The following is a 24,779-nucleotide window of genomic DNA, read 5'->3' as shown; positions in this document are numbered from 1 at the left end:
CCATATGTGTTTTTCAATAGTATTAAAAAGATGAAAGATTTATGAAGCATGTTTATCCTTTTTCCTGAGAAAATCCCCTCTTTTTTAGAAAGGCTTAGTTTGTCATAGCGTCTTAACCCCTAAGGAAATGGATAAAAATAATATCAGGAATCATCTGGGCACACTAAAATAACATATATTCTAAGTGAAGAAAGATTAATTCATCCCACATGTTCTTGTTCTATTCCAATTTAAATCAGTGTTGGAAGAGTTGTTAACAATCACCAAAGAAATATGACTTTTCCTAAAGCAGACTTTAGTACATCTTTAGCCACCATGTGTATAATGGTAATAATGGTTATTATGGTTATAATAATGGTGTATAATGATTAATCTATGATAGGGATAAGAATAGGGACTGGGCCTATATTTCCCAGGTTAATTAGTCAGTCAGCCAGCATTCAAAATGTTTTGGAGGGCTTGAGGTGAACCCCCAGGGTTGGGGAAGAGTCCCTTTTGCAAGGATGCAATACTCCAAAACTTAGCTTAAAAATAAAAAAGAGAAATTTAATAATTTAGAAGGTAATGTTGAATCTGGCCAGGAGGACAACATAGGTGGAAGATCGCTTCCTAGGTGGAACAGCATAGATGGAAAGCTGTTCCCAGATGACATCAATTCTGGGGTCTTTATACTTTTTACAACAGTGAAGATGTGACTGTGCCACAATGAAGACATGACTCTAGAGTGGTATGCACTGAGGCATGAGCAGGTGGGGAGGTTTCCTGAAGACATAGGGGGTGACCCTCATAGAGGGTCATGGTGGATTAGAGGACAGATGGATGTCTGAGATATGACTTGAAGATATCAAGAAGGTGTATCTCTCTGTCCATTTCAAATCTAAAGGATGATCCAAGGAGGATAATTCTCTCAGGATCTTATAGGAATTATCAGATGTTTTGGGTTAGGAGTCACAAGAATAGAAGAGAGCAAAGGAATTTCCCTGCTTATAGTTTGCCTGAAACACTTCTATGGTTTTGTGGGTACAATGCCCATGTCAATAATAGGAATTATCATAAGTATAGAGAACTCTTGGATAAGGAAACTCCTAGCAATATAGGTTGCCATCTTCTCTCTAACATAATGTCTTATAAGGTTGCCTATGTAGCACATACTTTGAGGGCACTATCTTAACTCCCATTTGCATGGACAAGTTGGGTCCCTAGAGTTAGGCATTAGCCCTGAGTGCTATATAGGGCACATGAGTCCCCACCAATGTACTTCCTGTTATTATTGTCAATTGATATCAATTAGTCGACCAGACCTAATAAGCTTTTAGAAAGAGAAGAGGAGGGAGATAGCTAGGTGGCATAGTGGATAGAGTGCCAGACCTGAAAGTGGCCCTTACTGCTCTTCTGCCTTGTAACAGACTTAGTTTCAATTCTAAGACACTAGGTAAGGGTTTTAAAAGGACAGAAAAGTCCCAAAATGTACAAAATGCCCCCTTCCTAATATCTATTACACATTATCCTTCAGGTACAGAGTACAATAGAAAGTGGGCTCAAACTTAGAGCAAAAGAGTAACTTGTAGCTGCATGAATTCCTTTTGCTGGTCTTCCCTGAAGGCAGAGTCCTGGGACTCTTTCCTTCTTGCACAGGGATTTAAATAGCATGCTCTCTTCAGCCTAATGCCAGACTTTAAAATTCTTTTGGTTCGGAACTGCCTTGATAACCAGAGGCAATCCAAATTTTACTTTCTGCAAAAGTGATCTTTCTGAAGTGCTAATCTGACTATGTGCTCCTTCCCTTTCCCAGTCTCCTTTCAATAAACTCCACTGCTCCCTATCACCTTCAAGATTGAATATAAAATCTTGTTTGACACTCAAAATCCTTCAAAAACTGCCCACCCCCACCTTTCACATTTTCTTGCACCTTATTTGCACCCACATACTCTGTGAACTAATAACACTGTCCTTCCTTTCTCCTTCCTTCCTTCCTTCCTTCCTTCCTTCCTTCCTTCCTTCCTTCCTTCCTTCCTTCCTTCCTTCCTTCCTTCCTTCCTTCCTTCCTTCCTTCCTTCCTTCCTTCCTTCCTTTCTTTCTTTCTTTCTTTCTTTCTTTCTTTCTTTCTTTCTTTCTTTCTTTCTTTCTTTCTTTCTTTCTTTCTTTCTTTCTTTCTTTCTTTCTATTTTTTCCATGGTTACATGATTCTTGATTCTTTCTGCCTTTCTCCCCCCTCCCAGAGTTGACAAGAAATTCCACTGGGTTATACATGTATCTTTGTTCAAAACCTATTTCCATGCTATTTGTATTTGCAGTAGAGTGATCTCTTAACATCAAAACCCTAATCATATTCATATTGAACTACATGACTAATCATATGTTTTTCTTCTGTGTTTCTGCTCCCACAGTTCTTTCTCTGGATGTGGATAGCATTCTTTCTCACACGTTCCTCTGGATTGTCCTGGATCATAGCACTGCTGCTAGTAGAAAAGTCCATTACATTTGATTGTCCCACAAAGTATCACTTTCTGTATACAATGTTCTCCTGGTCCTGCTCCTTTTGCTCTGCATCAATTCCTGGAGGTCTTTCCAGTTCACATGAATTCCTCCAGTTCCTTATTCCTTTCAGCACAATAGTATTCCATCACCACCAGATACCACAATTTGTTCAGCCATTCCCCAATCAATGGACACCTCCTCATTTTCCAATTTTTTTTTACTTAATTCCTTATGTATTGGGGAAATTAAGCCTTTGTCAGAGTTTTGTTATAAAAATATTCTCCCAGTTTGTTGCTTTCCTTCTAATTTTGGTTGCATTGGTTTTGTTTGTACAAAACCTTTTTAATTCAATATAATCAAAGCCATTTATTTTATATTTTGCAATGTTCCATTTCTCTTGCTTGGTCTTAAATGCCTTCCTTTCCCACAGATCTGACAGGCATACTATTCTATGTTCACCAAATTTATTTATGATTTCACTCCTTATATTGAAGTCATTTACCCATTTTGAATTTATCTTGATATAGTAACACAGTCCTTCTTGCTATTATATAACAAGATACTGAATTTCCCAGTTCTGGGCATTTTCAATGGATGTTGCCCATGACTGGAATTCTTTCACTCTTCATCTCTGCTACCTGGCTTCCAGGATATCTTTCAAGTCCCATCTACAATCCCATCTTCTACAAGAAATCTTTCCCAATTCCCCTTAATTCTAGTGCCTTCTTTTGTTGAGTATCTCCAATTTATCTGGTATATATTATACATAGTTGTTTCCATGTTGTCTCCCTCATTAAACTGTGAACTCTGAGAGCAAGGGCTATCTTTTGCCCTTCTTTGTGACAACTTTGTTTTATAAAACCCCAAATTTTTCATTGTCCCAGGGGACAACTCCCAGACTGAGCAATAGACTATCAAGCACCCATTGAGTACCCAGAAGAGGAGTAGTAGAGGTAGTCAACTCTTAAGTACCCCCTTTTTTTTTTTTGGTTTCTAAGTTTCTCTTATTATGTTTAGGCTTCTCCCAGATACCCTAGCCTCAGACTATAGCCTCTTTCCCAAGGCCCTATGAAATCAATCAGTTGTTTCCTCTTGGGGTATATTCCCTCAGTTAATAAATAGAACCTGAAATCTTTGGTTCAGGGAAATTCCCATTTGTGGTGTACTCATTGTTCCCCAAGTCTCAAAGTTTGACTTTGTTGTGTTGTGTGTGTGCTGACTTTGTATGGTGGCCATAAAAGCATTAGCTCCCTTGTCTTGATTACAGATGTGCTCTTTTGTAACTGTTTTGGTGATTCTTTGTTTTTTCAAGTTGATTAGCATACTGCCTAACACTGACATCACTACAGTTAGCTTTTTTTTTTATACCAGTCTTAAGTCTATGATTGATTAGTAGAAAAGAGTTCTCTACTAGTTAAGGTTGATTTGTCCAGTTCTGGTTCTGATTCCAAGGAGGAGACACACATGGTAATGCAATACACAAGAGGTACTTTATTCAAGCTATAGCTTGGTCCTCAACGAGAAGTGGAAGACCCTGAGCCTTTCCTAGACCTGGCTTATATAGAGGGGATAGGGATAGGGGTTTGTCCTAAGACCCAGGCGCCAAAAGGGAAGACACATCAATCTTAGTCTCTGCTACCCAGATGTTTCTCTTTAACATATGGTCATGGTGACCTAGGTCAGGTCAGTGAAACCTGAAGTTCTGAGATAACATATCCTTATGGTACTACATAAATAAGGACATGTCAGTCTTAGTTCTTGGGATAAGGGATCCATTAGGGGGTCATCTGGAGGGCAAGTGCTCGTGATATCAGTCTGTTTCTTCATTCCCCACTTCTTTAACTGTACATGAGGAATCTTCCTCATGCAACCATGTCCTCATAAGGGATCTCAATAGGAGTCAGAATTTGATATTGCTGGTGAAGGACCATAGCTAGACAGTATTAATGTGATCCTTGACAAGGCTACTAGGTGATTAACTAGCCTTGTATGATCAGCATAAAAGCAAAGAATCCTTAGGCTAGGAGTCATGAGGATGCAAGGGAGCAGAAGAATTTCCCTGATAATAGTTTGCCCGAGTTTCTGGGGGTACAATGCCCATGTCATCTCCCCCTCTCTAAATATCTAAGGGGAAAGGGGCGATGGTCTCAGACTTCTATAGCTTCTTCAGAGCTGAGAATGACTGTAGAGCTATTCCTGCCTATTGTTAGGAGAGAGGTATTGGCTATAGGCAATGTCCAGGGCTTCAGGCTGGTATAGTTGCTGAGGTTACAGTGACATCTGGGTGACTCCTCTGAGTGCTTTTACCCTAGAAGCAACTAGAGAAGTAACAAGGTTACAAATGCAAAGTTCACATCTCCCACAGGGGAGTAGCCAAAACTTGAACAGGGAGGGAAAGGCTGTGGACACAAGGTCTTTAGGGGGCGTGTCCTCAGTGAATGCCTGGGTCCTAGGTAGGTGGACCTGCTTGGAGATCTGAAGGAAGTCCAGTCACTGCTTCCCCTGATTGGCAGACAGGTCATAAGGAGTCAGCCCCTAAGATAGAAGTGTAGAAATCAGGACTGAGGCAAAAACTAAAGCACCAGATAGAAACAGAGAAAATTAGTACAATAGTAATTTATATTACACATTTGCATTTGGATATCTTAGCCAACAGACTCCATCTTCAGAAATCATCTTCTGACAGGAATAGATCCCTTTAGGAAATCAGATTCCTGAGTTGTTTGCAGAGTTGGTATGTGGTGTTTCTGTTAAAGTATATCCTTTTGCAAAGTACACATTAACTATAAATATCTATAAACACTTGAGTAACAATATTTTACAGATGAATTTCTTCACCCCAGATTCTGAGGGAAATTCAAGAAAGCTTTGAGCTATTCCAAGCTCAAGAGCCAAACTTCAACTGTGGTAAATTAAGGCTACAAATACAAACCATCTATTAATAAACTCCACCTACTTCTCAAAGTATGTTCCCTAACAATTTAAGAATTTTCAATTATTAACCTAATAGGTTGTTTGGGGAAATGGAAACTTTAATTTTACAATTGGCATTATGTGCTGATTATGGGAATTTGTCACAAAGGAAAAGGCCGACAGGGAAAATATTTCCTGATGTCCCAAGGGACACATAGTGAGGGCTTCACATACAGGTGAAAGCTATCTCTGGCTCATGCCATCATTGTATCACTCAAGAATTAACAGCCTAGATGGTCAGAAAATGTCCATTCCCAGATGATCCCAGAATATGCCTCTGTAACCATCCCAGGATGTTCTCTGTCCTTTGTGAACTTCATCACCATTAGATCCCAGAAGCCTTCTTTTTCCTTAAAAGGCAAGTCTCACCCATTTTAACTGAGAGAAATTCGGCTTATCAGCAGTCCAGAAACAAATTTCCATACCCTCAAACAAGCCTTTCATATCCCTACAAGACTGATCACTCAATTATTCTTATGTATTTTGGCAATAATTTACATATCACACGTTAGTCACAAAACCTGAAATAAAGAACATGAGTGCTGAATTGAGTAGCTCCATCGTAATATAAATCAGAGCTGTATCATCTCTTTGACCTAGGCCATCTGAAAGACTAAGAAAAGGCCATACAGGAATCACTTCAGGGTAACTGTCCAGGGAAATTAAAGAATCATTATGTGATTTTCCCACAACACCTACATTAATTTTAGAAATCATCCCTAAGTTAAAGATCCAATTGTGAGAACAGAACATCTGTCTGTTCTCTTTCACCTCCCTATGTGTCTCCTCCATGTCTCTCTCTCTCTCTCTCTCTCTCTCTCTCTCTCTCTCTCCTCTTCTCTTTCAAAACCCTCTAATTAAAAATCAGAACAAGACTTCCATTCTTCCTTCACAAATCTGCATACTCAAGCTTTGAGCTTTAGATCTTTAGATCAAAGTCCCTTTCTTCCAAATTCAAATCCAACACACCTTCCCACCTTCTCTGACTTGCTTAAGTCAAACAAACATAATGTTGGGATCACTTCAATTGCTAATCAGTAATCCAAAAGAATTCTGATTTAAAGAATTACATCATTGAAACACTGCATCTTTAGCGTAATGCTTATCAATTATAAATTTCAGTTCATAGTACAAATTGGTAAACTGAGGTAAACACTGAGTATTAAACAAAATCTATGGTACAGCCAGGTTTACAATGAAAACACATGTTATAGCAGCAACTCACATAAGAATCATAAAATTCTGAGCAAGCATTTTTCATCCTACACATTCCTTGGCTACTGTTTGCCACATATATCTTTATACAGATCAAAATGTAATCAAAATATCAACCAACATATTCCCAAAGTTTGTGTGAGGCAACTTATCAATTACATATCACTCAACTCATTTTATCATTCTGGACATGGAATGTTTGCATTAAGATTCCACAGCTTCAAACAAGCTTCTTGGTCAGACAGGGCTTGCTTGAACATCTTAAAACCTCTGAAATATGCAATTAAAATATATTCATCTTTAAGTTCTATCACACAGTGGTTGTCAACTCTTTGAAGTCCCTATTTCAGTCTCTAAGTAGCAGTGTGGAACAATTATAAGCATTTCTTTCTGCAAGGAAGGGGTTAATAGCTCGTGAGTAATTTATCCTAAGGCTGCTTGACTCAATTTAGATTTTATTATGTAACAGCCTTGTCCCATCCTTCTTTAGCCAGTGAGTTTACTATAATTTAAAAGTTTGAATGTATCAAACCCCTTCCATAATAATTTACTCTTAGTGGATTTTAGTTTGAACTCCACAACCTCAAAATAACTTTGATTAAGTACTTTAGCAATCTTTCAGTGTGTAACCAAACTGAAGTTCAAAGCATTGACCTGTACTCCTCTCAGACCTCTGTCTAAAGTAGAATAGAACCTCCACTTTAGTTTTCTTTAACTCAAGACATTGTTACATACCTGATTAAATTCCATCAACATTATTCCAATTTATAAATTTGTTGTATCTATTTCACACTAGAATTCATAGTATCAACTAGTATCTCTATCCATTACTCTTATTTCTTGTGGCTTCTCCTCTTTATTATTATTGTAAGTAGAGGAAAGGAATTGTACTGAATTGTATTTAATCCTCATGACAAGCCCTTCTTGATTTCAGGGCTGGTCAAATTTTTCTTGTTAAGGACATACAGTTTACATATCCTATACCCTTAAGCTATTTAGATAGAAAACTTAACTCTCTTCATAGTCATACATGTTTTGCATGCATACAAATGCATACATATATTTTGTATTCACTCAGCATTACTTTTAGCAATTTATATCTGAATACATGTTCATCTCTAAATCACAAATTCCTTCCTATACATTGTGCACATTTTTAAAAACAATTCATAAAATCCTGTCAAAGAAAACACCATTTAGAAATTCCCTCTTTTGCAAAATACCAAATTCTTAGTACTTGTATTATTATACCCCATGAACAGATTAGCCACTTTAAAAACTTCTTGTGTGTCATATGATTTCTTGTTACTAGTGCTGACAGCACATGCATTAAAATAAATCTGATTTGAAGAAATCCCAAGTTTAAATTCTAGGATAAGTTCTTCTCAACAACATAACAACTTTTTTCTGGATGACTTTTACATCTATAAAGTAGCCAGTACAATTTCTGTTCTTATAGAATAAAACATTCCATCTCTGCGTCAGGCTGATTTTAATTAATCACATTTAGACAATTCTCAAATTCATTGAAATCATTATGCATTGCAAGGTCTAACAAAACAAACCTCTAACTGTGATTTTTTGTGCTCAATAAGATCTGGCTAACATTTCACATTTAACTGACAAACAGTAACCACAATACATGAAATTACATTTATACCATATCAAAATCATTAGCAATCCTCCCAAGTTGCATACATCAACCCTTAGAATCAATCTTAATTGAAAAGTGCCTTTAACTGTGGAGTAAAAATCTTCCTTTTCTGCTCAGAATTTTTCTCTTTTTCACTCTTTTGGGGGCCCATCCAAAGGAAGAAAGAGGAAAAAATCATTGAACAGGTAATTGCTTTTGTCCTCTGTTGAGGATTTTTCACTGTGGGAAGTTTAATCTTGAAACTCCCCCATTTTTACATAGAGATGAGATTGTGACAAAGACAATGATAAACAGAAACATACAATGTTGAAATATACAATGTTATAACAAGCATGCTCTGAAAGGAAAAAATAGGTGTTTTAGGATCCATTCTTAAAAAGAAATGTTTGCAGGGAAAAAATTCATTAAAACAGTTTCAGTGTACTGCCCCTTTAACTGAGGAAGCTGTGCTGAGCTAAGCTACTGCGATTAGCCATCTGATTGGCTGAGCTGACTTTCTTGTTCCATAACTTTCCCTGAACTCTATGTGCTGATCTATCTAAACTGTCTCCCTTTTTGACTGTGATTTCTAACAAAATGCTCTTGTGGTATCTGGACAAAATTGGGGTTGGAGGTGAGCTGTTCATGAGGCTGACTGGGTTTCTCAAGGAAGGAACTTTTCAATCCCCTCCTATTCAGATCTCTCTCCTGCTTGGAAGCTTGCTGCTGGAGCAGGCACAGCCTCTCCTTCCTAGCCTGCCTGGTTGGGATGTGGGGTGGGGACCAGCCACCACAAAAGAAATTCCCCTTGGTAAAACTGCATCTTAAACTCCTTTTGCCTCTCCCTTTGTTTACAAAAACAACAAAGACTCAACAGAAACCTATAGGACATACTCTCTCACACATTCATATACCTTTGAACCCAAAGGTTCCCCAGAAGTCACTGAAAGACATCTCTTTAGTGACCTGGCTGTGGGACTAAAGCTGCATCCAGCAACCCAACAGCCTCTACTGAACCCGGATCCATGAGGACTATTAAGTGTTCAAATATAGAAAGACACATGAGACAAACAGTAAAAGCCAGACAACAAATAGACGTGGAAGATAAACAACAGAGATACAGACTTTCACTAGGTTTTTGGGCAGGCAAGAGTATACTCCCCTGACCCCAGTGGCTTATCTTAGAGATCCTATTCCTCAGCATGTCTGCCAGTGTGGAAATTATTCACACTCACCATCCAACGGTGCTCCTTAGGACGCATTGGGTCCTCTGAAGACTTGAACTTCTGTTGCAGGGACCCAATTCCTGTCCCACATCCAACTTGGGCAGGGGGCCTCTAACCACCCCAAAGTTCCTGTCCCAAGTCCATCTTGGGCGGGGGGCCTCTAGCCACCCCGGAGTTCCTACTGAACTCTCTTAACAAATCCTCTAGAAGGGAAATCTCTCAAAACAACACTTCTACTTCCTGGCCGTTCTGACCTGGCCCCTCATGGGACTCAGGAACCGAGTACTTGGCAGGTTCTCACTCAGAAACAGGTGAAAGGGGACCTCAATGGATGCAACTTGGCAATAGGCCATCCCAAATAAACCCTGGGCTGGTGACCAGTGGTTAGACACTTAGCCATATGCCACAATCCAGACTCTCCCTCCCCCATACACATTCACACAAACAAACACTCAGAGTTCCCTTCAGAGATTCAAGTACCTTTACCACTGTGTGATCCAAACCTTTGGATTCCTGGATGAGCCCCCAAATGTTCTGTCCGGTTCTGGTTCTGATTCAAGGAGGAGACACACATGGTAATGCAATACACAAGAGGTACTTTATTCAAGCTATAGCTTGGTCCTCAACGAGAAGTGGAAGACCCTGAACCTTTCCTAGACCTGGCTTATATAGAGGGGATAGGGATAGGGGTTTGTCCTAAAACCCAGGTGCCAAAAGGGAAGACACATCAATCTTAGTCTCTGCTACCCAGATGTTTCTCTTTAACATATGGTCATGGTGACCTAGGTCAAGTCAGTGAAACCTGAAGTTCTGATATAACATATCCTTATGGTACTACATAAATAAGGACATGTCAGTCTTAGTTCTTGGGATAAGGGATCCATTAGGGGGTCATCTGGAGGGCAAATTCTCATGATATCAGTCTGTTTCTTCAGATACCATTTTGATACTTTAAATGGTGGGGAATGATTTATTAGTTTTACTCAAGGGAGCCCTGGCCTTATGTATACCTAAAACAGTAAAAAGGCTTTGTATGCGGTCAGTCCCACAGTCAGTATATTTCAGTGCTAGGTCTTGAATTCCGGTCTCTCTGGTCCTGAGACCAGCTATCTATCCACTTTTCCATGGTAACAAGAATAAATTTCACCAAAATAATCAAATAATTCTCAGAAGTCCCTGCCTAGTGAGGCTTCACTGTGGCCAGAAATCTCAAACTGATAGGTAAGAATATCTAAGATCAGTGTCTCCATAGAACCATAATAAGGGTGGGGTAACTGGGTTCTTCTCCCAGGACACTGAAATTGAAAGGGAACTTATTAAAGTCAAGGGTCTACTGGAAATAGTTCTATTCTACTTTTTTTTCAGTTATAGATCAATTTTAATTATCTTTTGATATCACAAGCAATTGAAAATGGTATTTCATATCTTTGTATTTCATAGGATTTCAAAACTAAAAAGAAAATAAATATGTACATGTATGATTAATATCTAGTTTTCTGATGTTTCCTTTTAAATTTGTTTTTAATTACATGTAGAAATAATCTAAAATAATTGTCATCTGACATTTTGTTATTTGGATTCTCTTTCTCCTACTCTCATCTACTTTCCACAACCAATTGTTAAATTTTCTCAGTGAGAATTCATACCTCCTCAAGAAGTAGTTACAAATCAGGAGTTTATTGTTTTGTTGATTATCTAGACTTAAGGACTCAGTGAATGCAGAATATGCTTTAAAGTATATTGTATGCACTTGTGAAAGCCTGATTGTTAAACATTTACTAGCACACCCTTGAATTACTCTGTAAACAACGCTTAAACTCAGCAAGATTGCAATAGGAAGGCTCAGGAAATGAAATTATCACCAGACTATCAGCTTGGTAACTGGAGGATAGCAATAATAATAATAATAACTGATATTTCTTTAGTGCTTTAAGTTTGCAAAGAACTGTACATCCATTATTTCATCTGAGCCTCACAACACTGTGGGTGTAGAAACAATTGACTTTAGACCCTAGTTAGCAAAATGAATTAGCTAAAAATTGGAAGATACCACAGCTAGGCCACACCCTCACTCCCTCTCTCCTTCAGTTCTTTTCCCTGCCTCAACCTCTTCTACCCCCACTCCTAGTGTACTCTGGAACAGTGAAATTCCCACTCAGGAGAGCTGGTGTCCCAGGGTCATTTCTTCCTACAGGGCTCTGTGCTATGGGGTCTCATCACCTTCTCCTATAAGTTTGTGTCAAGAAGTTGATTCAAAGGTACTATTGTTTGCATGAGTGTATTTTGTGACATTTGCACCAGGGACCAAGAGTGCTTGTTGCAACTCTTGCCTAAAGGAATCTTTTCCAAACCAACCAACCAACCAACCAACCAACCTACCCACCAGCCCCTCACTGTCCCTTCCTGCCTGGAAAAAAATTCCATTCACAATTAGTGAATTCTAGGGGCAAGAATCATTTCCTCGAGCCCTGAGAACTCAGGACAAGCCTGGGAGTGAGATGTGATGCTTACAAGTCATTGCAGGTGCAAAAAGAGGTCATATTCTTTTCTTTCTTTGCTCCAATGCTTCTTTTTCCTCTTCTAAATGACTGTTCAATGGAATGAGCTGAATATATTATCTTCCCTAAACTGTTCTGTTGTACATCTAGAAAAAGGACTTGATTACTCAACCCATGTTTCCAGGAGTCTTATTTTGGTTCCTTTGTGGAGCCATAGGAAAAGTGCTGAGCATACTCTGTTTTGTTTTGCGATTTGCCTGCTGGGCACATTGTGTGCATATCCCTGGAGCTTCAACAGATGATCTCTCCATTGAGGTTGTAACATATCTATATTTAGGAAATCATAAAAGATGTATAAGATGTTAAAATGAAGAAGGAAACAAAATGTCTTCTGGGTATGGGAAAAGGGCAAAAAATAATTGAGCTTCTTGGATGACTGAGTCTTCCCCTCACTCAGCAATCCATGGAAGTTGATTTCATTTCTTTGACTTCATTCCTTCAAGTATTTCACCACATTATATCATGTTAATAAATGTTGGGATGATGGGAGGAAATTAAGGAGGAGAGTTAGCCAGGGAAAATACAGTTCAAATAGTCAAATAGTCTGGCTCTCCCAGACTTACCTCACACTAGATGAAATGTGAGAATCAAGGAAGGAATAGATACAGAGACATGCCTTTTACAGCCGTCATATCTATTAAGGTCACATATAATCACCCATTCCTGGAATGTTGTCAGCACACGAGCTTGCTGGCAACACCAACAGATCCTTTCAAATGGAGGGTGGGTTTTTACAGTTTTCGTCTAACCCCGTTGCCCAGGGACGTGATGCTGAGGCTTCCGAATTCCAGAGGCAGACATTACCCGAACAAACCCTGCTTTGTTTCCACCAGGACATGTGTTACTGTGAAGAAAGCAAAAAGCAAGAAATTTAGAAATTTAAAAAGAAAACAAAAACAAATGAGAGCTTAGGAAGTAAGGACACAACTAAAAGAGAGACGAGAGCTATAGCAGCAAAGACCAATAGAGATGAGTCTAGTAGCCTTATTGAACCTTCACCCATATTTTCTAATATCCCTTTACATTTTAATAAACAGTACATGAAAGTATTACATCATTTTGTGTTCATTTTCTGCCCCAGGAATATTTAGTATATATTTATTATGTTACTTTAGAAGTTTTGTCTAAGTAGCCCCATAAGAGAAGCGACCACCTACTCAAAAGAATCTTGAACTAGGAGTCAATGTGTCAAAGGCTCTTTTATTTTATCCTCCTGAGTCAGTGTTACAAATGTTACAGACAGCAAGCAAATATAAAGTATGGGAGCAGGCAGTCTTCTTTTATCCTAGTCCCTGACAAGATGGTCCCTCCCCTTGTTCACTGTTGGCTGGTTTCTTGAGAGTTACAATCTTTTCTGAAAAGGTAGCTAATAGGAACACACAATTTACAAGACTAATTATCTTAATTAGCCAAGCTGGTTTTAACCAATCAAACAAGGATTATTTCAATCCTATCTATTTACATATCCTATAGACTTTTAACCAATCAAAACAAGGATTATTCAATCCTATCTATCTGATCTAGGTTGGGGAACATGGAATTTAACTTGTTTTGATAAGAAATGTTCCCTGACTCCATCTTAATGATTCACTGTGAGAGGAATCCACCTCTTCAGAACTCCATCTCTCACACCCTACCATTATGCCTGACACATAGTAGGTACTTGATAAATGTTTGTTGATTGATTAATTAAGAAAGGTGTGTTAAGTGGAATTATTCATTTAATTTAGAAAGAGTTGTGAGAATCCAATGAGATTATTATAAAATAAGTTCTCTTGTTAGTAGGGATTGTTTCCTTTCTTGTACTTGAAGCCCTGGTGCCCAAAGTATCAGGCAGTCATTTTATAAGACCTTTTCAACTCATCATGACTCCTTTGGTTTTCTTGGCAGAGATTTTTACTGAGTCTTTTCTGTCTTTTTTTTTTCCTGACTTTTTGTGACTGCAGTTGGGGTTGTGTTGGCAAGGATTTTTGTTGAGCCATGTCTGTTGTGTCAGACTCTGTGACTCAATTTGGGGTTTACTTGTTAAGGATACTAGAGTGGTTTGCCATTTTCTTCTCCAGCTCATTTTACAGATAAAGAAACTAAAACCAGGTTAAGTGACTTGCTCAAAGTCACACAAGCTAATGTGTCTGAGGTTACATTTGAACTCAGGAAGATGTCTTCCTGACTCCCAGCCCCACTGTGGCAACTGACTGCCCCACCTAACATATAGTAGTCATTTATTAAATGCTTATTATTGAATTAAAATAGATATCCATTTTCCTTATACATAGTTAAAATGAAAATCTACATTTTTACCATGTGATGAAAAAAAAAGATTAGGTATTGAGAAAGCTCTTTGAAAATTATGCTAATACATATGAAAGGCATTACTATTATCGTTATTTTTCTTTACAATCACATTCCCAACATCAACTGGATTAAATACATTTCTACTGAGATTAAATACCTGTAATAGATAATATTGGAGGGGATTTGATGGATAAATGATAACTAATGGATCAGGTAGTTACCTTCTTTTGCCTACCCTCCTCCCTCTATATATCTCCCTTTTTCCCTCTTCCAGCCTCTTCTTCAGTCTCTTTCTTCTTCCCCTCCCCCTTTCTTCTTCAGCCTCCTTCTAAGTCACTCAGGGTGAGCTATGATGTTTCAGAGGAAATACTCTTTTCTCTTCTTTATCTCTAGTAGAGGTTTATTGGGGAAAACAGGAAAAGATGGAGGATAGAGGTAAGAGGGTTGGGGATTTTCCCATTATCTACAGTGAGTCTTAGGTTGGAGGATATTGAGAGAAATGGCAATTCAGTCACTACCATGAAACAGAGCAAGTCAGAGAGATATGGACTATTGTCCTTCTTCTTCTGCCTTCAAATCAGCCAGGGCCACCTCCAACTTGATTACCCCAAGTCCCAGAGATAAACCCAGCTTCTTCCTTCAAAGTTACCACCATCAGCCAAGAAGCCCAGAAAAATGAGTTAGCAGTTGGCTCTTGCCTTCAACTGTTTCTCAGACACATTCCAAATGGAATCTTCCTTTGATTGACAGCTGATCAATCTCCAGCTTCTTGTCTTGCTGCATGCCTTATAATTTCTCTTTTCTCCACATACCTCTGATCCTTGAGGGACAGAGAACATTGGATTTAATCCTTTCATTTTTAAGAAGGAAAAGTCAATCATTTCCCTTGTAAAGTTGTCATGTAACCATGGGCACCTTAGTATTGCTAATGTGAGGCTCTTTGGATTTCTCCAGAGTCCTTTAATCAGAAAAGTTGACTTTCTCAAGAATTTAGATGAGCAATTAATATAATTTCTTATTAAGAGCTTCCTCTCCCTTGTAGGTATATTTAGTTATGAGATTTTCTAGATCTAGAAGTTCTGTCTAATGACATTTATAATAATATGAAAAGAACATGAATCTCAGAGGATGTACAAACATGAATGGGATGGTTTTTACATAAATGAAGGAAATGGTCGTTTAGTTATTTGGTGTTTGTTGTTGGGTATTAAGTTCATAATTTAAAAAAAATTAAAGTTTCTCTGTGTGCGTGTGTGTTTCTAGTATTCATTCTATACTTCAGCTGGTTCTTAGTTTTACTACTTATATTATTCTTAAAGAACTTTTTTATTAATTCCTCTTTCTCCAATTGGTGACAAAGACTTTTATACTAATTGAAAAAGGCATGATCTAGAAGGCAAAGCCTTAGAGGTAGGTTTTATTATTATAATTACTTTTTTTTAATCCTTACCTTCCACCATAGAATCAATACTGTATATTGGTTTGAAGGCAGAAAAGTGATAAGGGTTAGGCAATGGGGGTTAAGTGATTTGCCTAGGGTCACACAGCGAGGGGGTAACTGAAGCCAGATTTGAACATAGGACCTCCTATCGCTAGGCCTGGCTCTCAGTCTACTGAGCTACCCAAATACCTCCTTAGAGGTAGGGTTTAAAGACAGCAAGGTAAGTACAATGCATAGTTCCCTGGATTCAAGGTCAGGAAGATCTGAATTCAAATCCTGATACAGACACTTCTACCTGGATGACTTTAGGCAAGTTACTTAGTCTTTCTCAATCTCATCTATAAAATAGGAATAACAGCAACTACCTGCCTAATGATATAAGATGTTATCTTTGCCATTCTTAAAGCAATATATAAATGTTATTACTATTAATTGTTAAAAAATAAATGTACTAATGTTCAAATTTGATAATAATTATTATAATAATAATTACAAAGCCACAATACTTTTTGATCTGTAATAGGAATGAGGTGAAAAGAAAAATTAATTGTTGCTTTATGGAACATATATTGATCCTCATGGTCAGTATGTAAAAGGACCTGTGCAGGTTACAAGTAAGGCCAGATCCTTTTCCTCAAGTAGTTTAATAGTAGCTTATACTTAGATAGCACTTTGGAATGTACAAAGTGCTTTTCTCTTGTATCCTTAATGACTTTGCATGGTAAATAGTGAGCATATTTATCCCCATTTGAGGGATAACAACAATGGTTCATGTATATATATAACACTTTCCAAAGTTTCTCCAACTTTCCAAAAAAGCCTTCTGCCCAACAACCTGTGAGGGAGGCACTATAAATGTTATTATCTCCATTTTATACATGAGAAAATTGAGTCTCAGAGGGTTTGGACAAGTCCATTAACCTTTCTGAATTTCAGTCTCTTCATCAATGAGAGGATTGGACAAGATGGTTCCTCCTTTTAGCTCCAAATTCTATCCTCTTCAGCTTTGGTGGTAGCATTCAAACCTAGATCTTGCTCTAAGTTTAGTGCTCTTTTCCCTCTATTGGGATTAATATACATACTAAAATGAGAGAACAATAAAAGATGGTTTGTAATTAAGTGCTAAATTGTGTAATAATTAAATGCAAGATCAAATAAAATTACATAAAACATTTTGCAAAACAAGACAAATTCCCCACTCAACAAATGGTCAAGGGACATGAATAGGCAATTTTTACATGAAGAAATCAAAAGTATCAATAAGATCAATAAGCACATAAAAAAGTGTTCTAAATCAATCCTGATTAGAGAAATGCAAATAAAACCAACTCTGAGGTACCACCTCACACCTAGCAGACTGGCCAATATAGCAGTGAAGGAAAATAATAAATGTTGGAGGGGATGTGGCAAAATTGGGACACTAATGCATTGCAGATGGAATTGTGAATTGACCCAACCATTCTGGAGGGGGGGTTTAAAAAAGAATGCCTGCCCTTTGACCTAGCCATACGCTATTAAGTTTGTATCCCAAAGAGATAATAAGGAAAAATATTTGTACAAAAATATTCATAGCTGCATTCTTTGTGGTGGCAAAAAATTGGAAAATAAGGAAGTGTCCATTGATTGGGGAATGGCTGAACAAATTGTGGTATCTGGTGGTGATGGAATACTATTGTGCTGAAAGGAATAATGAACTGGAGGAATTCCATGTGAACTGGAATGACCTCCAGGAATTGATGCAGAATGAAAGGAGCAGAACCAGGAGAACATTGTACACAGAGACTGATACACTGTGGCACAATTGAATGTAATGAGCTTCTCTACTAGCAGTAATGCAATGGCCCAGGACAATACAGAGGAAATTGTGAGAAAGAATGCTATCTACATCCAGAGAAAGAACTGTGGCAGTAGAAACACAGAAGAAAAACATATGATCGGTCATATAGTTCAATATGGATATGATTAGGATTTTGATGTTAAAAGATCACTCTATTGCAAATACGAATAACATGGAAATAGGTTTTGAACAATGATACATGTATAACCCAGTGGAACTGCTTGTCAACTTTGGGAGCAGGGAGGACAGAGGGGTGGGAAAAATAATGAATCATGTAACCATGGGAAAATATTCTAAATTTAAAAAAAACTGAAGGCAATGTGACAAGGAAATCACTTTAAAAGACTGATATATATTAATTTAAGGTCGCCAAGGAATTCAGCTATGTAATTCCTAAATGAAAACTCAAGTCAGCAGTCAATCTTTTATGGAGTTTAATTACAATAGGAGGAAGAAAGGAATTCGAGATAGAGAGAGAGAAAAAGGGAGAGAAGGGAATAGGGCTTAAATACCCCTTCTGTTTAGGCTGGGCCAAAGGCCCAAGCCCTTAGATAGCTGGGGCAATGAAAGGAGATCAGTCTCTATTACTCACGTGACCAAAAATGGAGAAACAGTCTCCAGGGCCCCCACCTTCAGCTTTCTTCAGTGCAAGCTTCTCAGAGCACACCGCAACCACTCTGGCAAACTCCTCCACCACCTCTCCTCGAGTCTTCAGACCCCCCTATCCGTCAGGAAACCATCCAAGTTCCCTCCCCTCAGTCCTCACATCTACCAATCACCTGTCCATCAATTTCCCTGTGCCAATGGAGGCTCTAGCTTAACCCAGGACCGCCCAGAGGTCTTCTGGCTTTGCACATGTCTGTTGAAGGTCATATTTTCAAATAATTAAATCTTTGATCCTTTGCTACAGCCCTTTCTAAAACCTGTTAACCTGAGTAGGGTAGAGATTGGAATAATTAAATTTTGATCTAGGCTGCAGCCCTTACTCAATCCTGTTAGGACTGAATAGGGTGGAGATTGATTCCAAGTATTTCCATTGTATCAATTCTAAAATCAATCATGACTCAAAGAAATTCCTGTTCTATGCTTAAGCATAGGTCAAAGTCCTTTCCATTGTTCAGCAAAAGGTTTCTGTCCTAAAGTAATCTTAAGAAGGTAGGAGAAGGAACCTCCCATGCCAATGGAGTTCACATTCCAATAGTCAAGACCCACTATCAATAGGAAATTTTTCAAGTATGAAATTTCCCAATGGTGAAATTTCCAACATTTATAAGTCTAAGAAATTTTGAGGTTTACAGCAAGATACTATATAAGTAGCAGATATGATGATAATTATTAAGTGATGTCAAGAAGGATTTAGCCTTGGGAAGCCAGAACATGAAATTAATGTTCCTTTTCATTCTCTAATTCTAGAAGATGAACTCCTTGAGAGCAGGAACTTATTTTTGGTTTTGACTTAATATCTTTAACCCCTAGAATAATTGGGCACTTGATAAATATTTGTTGTTGCTGACATTATTGTTAAACACCTAGAGATAATTACCATCCACTGCTTCCAGACCACTGACTTTATCCAATAATAGTAACATCTATCTGGGTTGTCATCAGATTAGCAGATTTCCAAATCTAATTGACTCTTTGCTTGGGAGTGAAAGGAAGAGTCTTGACATTTACACCTCATACTCAGCAATCTTATGAAAATGGGTTTTCTTTGCTTATATCTTATATCAGAGGCAGATGAGATTATTTTCATTAATGTATTAGGTTCCAGTTTATTTTTTAATTGAATTTTATTGATTGATTAAGAAAGTTTTTCCATGATTACATGATTCATGTTCTTTCCCTCCCCTCCTTCCAGCCTCCTCCAATAGCCGGAATGCAATTCCACTGGGTTTTACAAGTATCATTGATCAAGATCTATTTCCATATTATTGATATTTGTGATAGGGCGATTGTTTAGAGTCTACATCCCCAATCATATCCCCATTTACACATGTGATCAAGCAGTTGTTTTTCTTCTGTGTTTCTGCTCCCACAGTTTTCTCTGGATGTCGATAGCATCCCTTCTCATAAGTCCCTCAGAAATGTTTTGGATAGTTGCACTGCTACTAGTAGAGAAGTCCATTACATTCAATTGTACCACAGTGTATTAGTCTCTGTGTATAATGTTCTCCTGGTTCTGCTCCTCTCACTCTGCATCACTTCCTGGAGGTTGTTCCAGTCTCCATGGAATTCCTCCAGTTCATTATTCCTTTCAGCACAATAGTATTCCATCACCACCAGATACCACAATTTGTTCAGCCATTCCCCAATTGAAGAGCATCCCCTCATTTTCCAGTTTTTTGCCACCACAAAGAGAGCAGTTATAAATATTTTTGTACAAGTCTTTTCCCTTACTATCTCTTTAAGGTATAAACCCAGCAGTAGTATGGCTGGATCAAAGGGCAGGCAGTCTTTTAAAGCCCTTTGGGCATCGTTCCAAATTGCCATTTCTAGTTTATTTTGTAATGATGAGTTTTAAGGAATAAAGTCTGAGGAAAGAAGTTGATTCTTTTATTTTTCTCATTCATTCTTTCTGCTAGAGGTGAGAGAACAGAAACTGAGTAAGGGAAAAACACGGTTTAAGAGGCTACATTTGTTCCTCTGACTCTTTTTTGAGATTTTTGTCTCTTTTTTTCCCTAACTGTGAAATTAGTATAAGAATATTTGTCATTTGTGTTTCATAAATTGGGGGTGATTAACAAGAAAGCCCTATAAGAATGATGTTGGGGATGGTAAAGCCAAGAACCAGCCGAGATTTGTCATAAATACTAAAAATACCTTTAAAAGGGCTTAAACTTTTTTCTATTATAAACTTAATAACCAAAACCAAAAATGAAATAATTAAACAGCTATTCCCTGGACTATTGCAAATAACAAACAATCCATGCTTGTACATTCCGTGGGACTCGTGTCTTTTTCATTCATATCATAGTACCTCCAAAGTAATTTAGTCCAACTCCTTCCTTTTACAGATCAGGAAGCAGAGGCCCACAAAGGTTAAATCACTTTGCCAAGGTCACCCAGTTAGGGACAGAGGCAGTCTTTGAAACCATTTTCCTAGGGAAACCATTCTCCTTGTTCTTTCCACTGAACAACACTGCCTACCTGTCTTCCCAACAACAGAGTAAGTTCCCTGAGTGCAGATCCTCTTATTTTCATTCTCCCCTCAGGAGTCTGGCTTAAGGCTGGGCATGTGGAAATGAAAATGGAGACTGAACCCTGACTGAGACCTCTCCAATCCCAAGATCTCATTGAGTTCTCTCCACCAGTCTCTACCCCTGCTTTCTTCCGTAGAGGATTATAACTGCTCTTAACCCCATTTGAATTTCTTGCTATGAGTCAAATTTCTCTCTCTTGGGCTAATAGCTACCATTTTGCAAAACCCGAAACAAACATCCCTCTGCTCCTCCCCTTTACAAGTCTGCTTCTACAAGTCATCAGTCTCTCACAATTTTTTTTAACCCTTACTTTCTCTCTTAGTAACTACTTTTAAGATATAAGGGCAAGGGCTAGGCAAATGGTGTTAAGAGCCTTGCCCAGGGTCAGTCACATAGCTAGGAAGTCTGAGGTTAGATTTGAACCCATGTTTTCCTAACTCCAAACCTGGCACTCTGTCTCCACTGTTCCACTTAGCTACCCCTCACAATATCTTTTTGAACAAGTTGGAGAGATGAGGGCTGGAGAGTATAGTTAGGTGACATCAAAACTAGTTGAACAGACAGGCAAAAAATGGTGGAAAAATACTCTCCTGAGTTTGGAGTCAAGAGATCTTGGTTAAAATCCCAGTTCTGTCATTTATATCCTATATGCCTTGGACAAAAGTCACTTAGCCTCTTTCGGCTTGTTTTTTCAACTGTAAAATGATGATGGTCAGTTAGACTGAATGATCTCTTAAGTCCCATCCAGGTCGGATTCTAGTCTAGCAAGTGATGGTGTGATAGTGTTTCCACTGAGTAGTGAAAATAATAGTTGACATTTATATAAAACTTTATGGTCTGCAAGTTCTATATAATGTCTGTTGCTGTACAAACATTATGTCATCTGGTCCTTGTAATAACTCTATGAGGTAGGTACTATAGTTATCATTGTCCCCATAAAAATAATTAATAGATTAATGTCGGCTTGGAGGGAGGTTTCTGGCAGAATGCCACAATGTTCTGTCCTTGGCCCTATTCTCAACATTTTTATCAGTGATTTAGATGAAAGCATAAGTGGCATACTTATCAAATTTGTGAATGTCCGGAAAGGATAGCTAGCATGTTAAATGACAGTATCTGGATCTATATTAAAAAAAAAATCTTAACAAGACAACAATTGGTGAAATACACTAAGGTGCTAGTAATTTAAGATATGTTAATATATGTCTAAATATATAAGATTAGTAGTAGTTTAAGATATGCAAATATGTCTAAATATATAAATGTGGTTTGTGGGTGGTATATGATTCTGGGTTCAGAAGGAAGATTCTTTCCTGAATGCTTTTCTGGGGAAGAAAAACTTCAGCTTCCACTCACCTAGTCCTTGCTTCCACCTTCCTTCTACCTTCCTTCCACTATTAGTCTGCCTCAGCAAATGCTAATTATTCAAAATTATTCAAAAGACCATCATAAAAAGGAAAAGTCAATAGACCTATTTGGCCAAGCAAAACATAAAGAGGAATTGAAGAAGCCCTATATATTACATTAAGGATACATAAAAGCAAAAGAATTCTTCAGTTTGAAATAAGATAAGAGTTCAGCTCAAACCAAAAAAGAGAAAATTCTCTCAGTCTTCCCTGAGCAGACTCTAAAATTATAGACTGGAGATCAGAAACATTTTAGAACCAGCTCCCAGAAACTTGGGAATCTCTAGTCTAACTTTCTCTTGCTATGACCCCCCTGGAGGAGCTCTTTTCCTGTATCTTTCCCAAGGGTCTCTGGAACCATTTGTGTAAGACCCTTACCAGTGTATAGCAGTATCACGTTCAGCACTCTCTCAGCCAGTCAGGAGTCATATTTTACCCTGTATCCTTAGCATGCAGCCCAAGGCTATCTTTCAGGGAAGTACCTCAGGCCCGCCTACTTTGTTTAAAATGTGAAGTTCTACATTTGGTTTAATAAATATAGCTATATAAATAAGTACAAGATATGGGCAGCATGGATAGAAAATAATTTTGGGGCAGAAATAGCCAAGAGTTTTCAACAGATGACAACCTCAGTAGTTTCACATAGCTGACAAATTAATGCAAGGTTTCAGTCTTTACTGAAGCACATATTAACAGAAGCAGAGGATCCAGAACAAGAAAGGTGGTAAGTCACATCCCTGTACTCTGCCCTAGATTATTTGGTACAGTTCTTAGAACCATGTTTTAGGAAGAACACTGACAAGTTAGAACAAAATCAAGAAGGCAACCAAGATGATGTTGGGACTGGAAATTGCCATATGAAAATCTGTTGTATGAATTTGGAACTCTTAGCCTGGAGAAGGAAAAAAAAACTTTGAGAGGGCATGATATCCCTCCCTTCAAGTACTTGAAAAATAATTTTATGAAAGAAGAATTAGACCCAGAGAACAAAATGAAGGGAAAAGGAGTTATTGAGAGGCAACAAGAGGCATCAGAATCAGACTTTGTATAAATATAAAGCACCACAACCAGTGCACAAATATTTATTGTGCATCTATGCTCAATCAACCAATAAGCATTTACTAAAGACTCACTAAGTGCCAGACACTGTGCTATTGCACTTGGCACTATCCTTAGCACTAAAGGCTGGAAATAGGTACAAAATTTAAGTTTAAATTCCTTCCTTCAAGGGACTTAAAATTTATTGAGGAAGATAAAATAAACATACTTTAAGAGATAAATATAGCCCAGTAAATAAATGGCAAGTGAGAGGTACGGACAGTAGAAGTTGAATGATTACATTTTGTGAAGAGAGAGATTTTTAATATAATTCTATAAACAAAAGTCCTTAACCCTCTCTAGTGTAAGCCAGTGGCTCTGTTGCTAATGGTTTCTGGCTGTCTTCTTGCTCAACCTTCCCCCAACCTACCCCACCCCCACTCCTCTACCAGGAGTTGGGGGGAGGAAAGGCTGGCAGAGAGATTTTCCTGTGCCCAATTCTGATCCCTCTGATCATATGTCTGCCTCTGACCTTTAAAAAGACTCTTCTTCCCATTTCTTCCTTTGCCTAGCCACCCTTGTGAACATTGGAGCATATTTCCCCAGGCATTCAGCCAGCAATAGCAATATAAATACCCTGAATTCCACCCCTACACACACACACACACACACACACACACACACACACACACACACACACACACACAACCCAAGGAAGAGTTAGGTGAATAGTTAAGTATTAGTATTTCTCCTTCCAAAGGGACAACATATGGCTACTCCAGGCTAAAAGATCTGCTGATATATAGCAAGAATTGGATCCAAAACTAACACTGGGTTTGACTAAAGTGATCATATTTCAAATCCATGACTGTACGTTGGGAGGTGAGAGGGGGATGGGGTTGGATTGAAGATGAAGGAGAGGATAATGGGAAAGAATAAAAGGGCAAGAAAAAGATGGATGGAAAGTTAATGAGAAGGAAAGAAAGAAGAAAGAGTGGAAAAAAGGAGTGAAAAGGAAGGGATCCTTTCCCACAGTTTGGTGACTCCCAAGAGGATCCAGAAGACTCAGTTCAGAATTGGATTTATTCCATTTGACAAGCATTTATTAAGCACCTGCTATGGGCTAGGCACTGTGAAAGAGACAAAAATAAAAACAAACAAAAAAAACGGATAGGCTCTGCCTTTAGTCATCCAAGTCCAGAAGGTAAAAACTAATACCATACTAGTCAGTCTAGGACATCTGGGGTCATCTTGGGTTTGGGACACCTTTCCATCTCCCCTCACTAATGCCAACCATGGAGAAGAGCTCACTAGCATGATTTTGCCCAACTTCAAACTAGAGTTCTTCCTGTAACGATTCACTCCCTGTACAACTGATAGCAGCACATGAAACAGATTCCCTTTGCCACTAGGATCTAAATTCCAGCCTATAAATGGTATAATAGTGGGGAAAGCTCTTAAAATAAACTGGTCTCCCTC

At 38.2% G+C, this 24,779-nt stretch overlaps 1 long non-coding RNA gene across 1 annotated transcript; it reads right to left on the bottom strand.

Moving 5' to 3' along the window:
- Window positions 1-2,059: 2,059 nt before the first annotated feature.
- On the bottom strand, window positions 2,060-15,059 carry LOC103094593 (uncharacterized). The gene is made up of 3 exons (XR_008911230.1): window positions 14,897-15,059; window positions 9,535-12,927; window positions 2,060-5,013 (listed from the first exon to the last, which is right to left on the bottom strand). It is a non-coding gene; the product is annotated as an uncharacterized LOC103094593 (long non-coding RNA).
- Window positions 15,060-24,779: the final 9,720 nt, after the last annotated feature.

The sequence above is a fragment of the Monodelphis domestica genome, chromosome 4 (assembly GCF_027887165.1).
Source record: "Monodelphis domestica isolate mMonDom1 chromosome 4, mMonDom1.pri, whole genome shotgun sequence".
NCBI lineage: Eukaryota > Metazoa > Chordata > Mammalia > Didelphimorphia > Didelphidae > Monodelphis > Monodelphis domestica.
This window is presented reverse-complemented; position numbering and strand designations above follow the sequence as displayed.